A 4,912-nucleotide genomic window follows, 5' to 3' on the forward strand; every position below is an offset into this window, starting at 1 on the left:
AAGCCACTACATGGGTAGCTTCCCAAAGAGTTTTCCCATTGGAATTCGCCTTCCACTCCTGCCATAGGGGTGCTTGGGTACGAGCTTGTATGGTTAGCTGCACCTCATAGCATGGCTGTCCCTCCAAGTATTCTTCATTCCAGAAATAGAGGGGTGGTTCGGTATACCCCACAAAATGTAGGACCCTCCAAAGCAAGGCAGGGGTACCTAACATCTCTAGGAAGGTCTCACTCCTAGCAGATGCTGCCATCTGTACCAACAAAATGGTGCAACTCTCATGAGAACAATGTTATAATAGAAAAGAGTTACTTAACCGAATAAGAAACTTATAAGGGGAGGAACAATGCAAGTATGTAATAATGATTTATCATGATGCATGCACATTCCATACGTCCTCACAAACTTAGGAGAATTAAACTTCTAACGGCATACACGGTGGCATACATGCGTTCTCCCATATATAATGTAACTAGTCGGGCTACATGTTTCGTTGTTAGCATACCTGCACAAGAATTTCATTTTAGCCCAACCCCACAATTATATATGCAGGTATGAAAATCTAGGCTCTAGGTTGCAATCTAAATACTTCCATATATATATACCCATATATATATACTTCCGTATCAAAGCTACCCGAAAGTAAATACGTCCTTATATACATATAAATATGCATATACAGCCGTATCAAAGCTAACCCATAATTAAATACCTTCCTATATATATGAGACATATATATACTTTAGTATCAAAGCTACCTCTCCCCTTAGACCGCACGCTCATATCTTGCGGTCATGCCACTCATCATCTTACCTTAGGCGTAGAGGCATTTGATCCATACATTACCACTCAAGTCACTACTAACTTCCAACCCTTATGCCACGTTTTTTTGTCGCAACGACAAGATTTGGTTGCAACAAGGGGTGTTATCGCAACCATTTGCACTTTCGGTTGCGATAGATGGGATTTTTACCACGCAAATTGTTTCATGGCCATAAATATGGAGATCGTTGCGAAAAGTAAGTGTTATCACAACCAATTGTAGAACGGTTGCAATAAGTGATCACTGTTGCCACGATTTGATTTGCGTTGCAGGCAGTTTTATTGGCGTTGCAATACTATGATATTGCAACTCTTTAATTGATGGTTGCAATAGCCTGTCTATGTCGCAACCAATATGCTCCGTTGTATGTAATAGTTGCTTGCGTTGCAAAAAAGTTGTACGTATAGCGACAAAAAAATAAATCGTTGCAATCACTAAGGTTCTGGAGCACAATGCTTAGCAAAAATTTAAGAAAAAAGAATTGTCACCAGGTTTCAAACCACTAATCTCGCACTCTAGAGGAAAGTTACTTACCACTAGTGTATACTTGTGTACTTGTCATTGGCAGTCATAAAAGTTTATATAAACTAGTGGACATGCAAGTATTTATAGTTGTGATGTGTGAGGAAGGAAAATATAAAATTTGATCAAACTTAAAATCCCAACAAAAATCAGGAGATCCATATGCATGGAAGCATAGCTTCACTACGTAGAGGCAGGGCTCATCTTCCGAAAAAGTTATATACACGTTTTTTTATTTTTTGAGCTATAATGAATTAGTATGAACTTTTCTAAAGATTTAGTGAGGTTTTAATCATTTTTAAAAAATAATTGAAACTCCTTATTTTTTAAAAATGACAGACTCACACGGCATGCACTGACTTATAATCTATGCAAAGAGAAGCTATGAAGTGAATCTATAGGAACGAAAATAAATAACATTTAGCAAATACATTTTAAAAATCGGTATGACGCCCTCCAGTTGATATTAGCATCTTGCAGATGACTATACTCATAATTACCAAACCAAAATGTGCAATATTTATGTCTAGATGCAGCTTGGAGCACATCTGTCATCCCATATCTTGGCCTATCTTGTTTACAGTGGATCCCGCACTTGCCTCTCCCAGATTCATCCATTCGTTGAGCCCGGTATGCGAACTGCTTAGGTTCAGGGCAAACTCCACCAAATTACCCAGAGTAGGATCTTGTATGATCAGCAACCACCCATCTCAATCATCTCCAATAATTATAGCTCACAGAAAAAGCAGCATCACAAACATATAATGACTGAACATCCTATGTTTGTTGGAGTATTTGTAAAGAAAAATAAGAAAATTTGAGTTGGGCACTTGGAAAACATACAAAAAATAAGAAAATTTGGAATTACGTCAGGTGAAAAACTTCTCCACGAGCATACAAAGATAGTAGGAGCTCCGAGCTCCAAAACACCAACCACAAGTTTCTGAATGTTTAAACTGCCAGACAACATTATCCTACTTTTGCCTGTAGTTTTCATAATGGTAGAGTTGACAACTTCAATATAAAGATAGTCCAAGGCCCCGCTCAGCAAGCAATTGAATAAATGTTTGCAGTTTCACGAGGAACATATCATTAAGCCAAAATGAAAATAATTGAGTTTAGTTCAGAACAATTGCTATAACAAAAGAAAAATTAGCTCGTCTACATATAATGACTGCAGTGGTTGCTAACATAGTCTCCTGGCTAACTTATTTCTTCTACTACTTCTAAAAATTCTCGTGCCTGAACCTTGATTGTTTTTGCTGGGTTTCAACTCTAGCCTACCCCAACTTGTTTGGGACTTAAAGGCTTTGTTGTTGTTGTTGTTGTGTACTTCTAAAAAATCTGCACAAAGGATGATTAGGTTGACAAAAGTCAGAAGTTCTAGAGGTTCACAAAAGGGCAGGACATGGCCAAATCCCAAACTTCACATGTTGTGAACCGTAAGATCATACTGAGATTAGCCTAATTGATCAACATGGATTCATCTATGTGACCTCCATTTGCAGCAAATTCCCTTTCTCTAGCATATCTAGCAGTAGCAGCGCTGCCTCAACCAGCAGCCAAACTGACCCACTGGTCCTCCAGATGTGCCCTTCATTTTTAGAAAAAAAGTTATATCACTAAATTTTAAAAGTGACATCACATGGTTCAAACTGTACAAACCTGATGAGATGGTTCATTTTGTGATGGCAGTACCAGTGGAGGTATTAGAATATTCAGTTGTGTTTGGATGATCTACATAAAAAATTCTAAGTGAATATTGGTTGGCTAACTTCACTAAATAAATCACATGACAGATAAAAACATGCAGGCATGTTATACATTTTTTATCCTGTTTGGCTAAGCAATAAGTTGCAGAAACTCACAATACTATCATATTGTAAAGAAACAATTCTTGACATCATTCAAGCAAGAGGCAAATTACCATGGTCAAAGCAGCACAACCTTCTTTCAAACAATTTGTTATCTCAATTTGTTAGCACCTCTGATAGTGTACTTCATTTTGTGACCCTACAATTGATGCTCGGAACTCTGAGAGTGTACTTCATTTGTCGGCGAGCCCTTGCTGCACATAACCTCAGTTTCCAATCTTCGTTGCACAACTTCAGTTCTGCAGCCAACTCCCATGCTTCTGGAGACTTCTGTGCCCACCAAGGTATTGCCTGAATTAAACAAACCTTAGACACGCTTATCCAGTAGCTAATACTAAAACTAAAGGGCAGCACCTGCATATATTAAACAGCAATAAACATGACCACTAGACATATATACAGCACACGAAGGCACCATAAAAAATTTACTTGCAAAGGGGAAGAAGAATTACAACTGAGTTACCTTCTCCCAACAAGTTCAAGTGCAGCAGCAGTGATGGTGTATTATTGAGCAGCAGATCCTTTTAGCAGACTTGGTGACTTCAGAGCTAATTTGGGGAAATAGCTAAGATCAATATAGTATCTGTTAAAACCACACAATTTGTAGTAAAGCAGCAAAGATAAATGCAAATACAGGGCAAATGATAGCAGTAAGCAATTATGATCGATATAATAGACGTACTCAGTAGTTTGTATTAATTTTAAGTACTACAAGGATTAATTTTGGAATAAATAAATTGTAGGAAAATCTTTGAAGCTGCAAAGTTACACCCAATTAAACAGGGCAAACAGACGTACTCATTTTTTTTCTTTCTACTGTTCCCTGATTTCCTCCCATTTTGCACAAGGATTTATGTGTCGAATTGTAGTTATATTGTATTCATCAATCTAAGTTCACCTAAATGGTTTCCGTAGATTTTTTTTGTAAAAAAATTACTTCACTGAATATGGAAAAAAATGGAGCAAAAAATGCAGAAAAGTTACCATAGGCATGGTTCAGGACTTTCTTTGTAACATTACAGAGTGATGCTTCAAGATTTCGTCAAATCCGACAGTTCCCCTCAGAACCACAAATTTTGCTTCATCCCTTACCTTACGTTCCTTTATTTGGATCCATGGAGGGGGTTGAGCAAGGTTTCTTCTAATCCGACAGCTTGCATCAAAATTGGAAATCTATAGTTAAATCATGACCTCCGAATCACAGGAAAACAAAAAAACAACAAAATTTCCTCCTTTTTTCCACCTTCTCTCTCTTACCTCAGGCTGCCCCGTTTGCATCCAGAAAGGGGATGGAGCACGGATCTGTAGTGGAAGATCTGATCTATGGAGCTAGGGATTAAGGAGGGATGGGGTATCGTAGGGGCCTGAGCAGACTGGGGCTCTGTGGTTTGGGGAATAAATTGGAGCTAGGGTATGTGGCTGAGTTTTATTAGTGCCCAAGATTCTGGCCCATGGGTATGGCAGCGGGAACGGCACTGGGCACAGGGACGGGTGGGGAATTAAGGGTTGCGCCGGTTCGGAGACGATGGTGGCGGCATGTCGGTCCAAAATCCCAACTGTTGACACTATGATGCAAAAAGAAGATTCCCCGTCACATCAAACTTGCGTACATGTATGGAGTACTAAATGTTGACGGAAATAAAAATAATTGCAAGTTTGTTTTATTTGCGAGACGAACGTTTTCCTAATTATTACG

At 38.6% G+C, this 4,912-nt stretch overlaps 1 long non-coding RNA gene across 1 annotated transcript; it reads right to left on the reverse strand.

Annotated features, from left to right (window-relative positions):
* Nucleotides 1-2,434: 2,434 nt before the first annotated feature.
* Nucleotides 2,435-4,672, reverse strand: LOC136545550 (uncharacterized). The gene is made up of 6 exons (XR_010781085.1): nucleotides 4,474-4,672; nucleotides 4,201-4,369; nucleotides 3,680-3,764; nucleotides 3,270-3,507; nucleotides 3,008-3,079; nucleotides 2,435-2,936 (listed from the first exon to the last, which is right to left on the reverse strand). It is a non-coding gene; the product is annotated as an uncharacterized lncRNA (long non-coding RNA).
* Nucleotides 4,673-4,912: the final 240 nt, after the last annotated feature.

This window comes from Miscanthus floridulus, chromosome 3 (assembly GCF_019320115.1).
Source record: "Miscanthus floridulus cultivar M001 chromosome 3, ASM1932011v1, whole genome shotgun sequence".
NCBI classification, from domain to species: Eukaryota; Viridiplantae; Streptophyta; class Magnoliopsida; order Poales; family Poaceae; genus Miscanthus; species Miscanthus floridulus.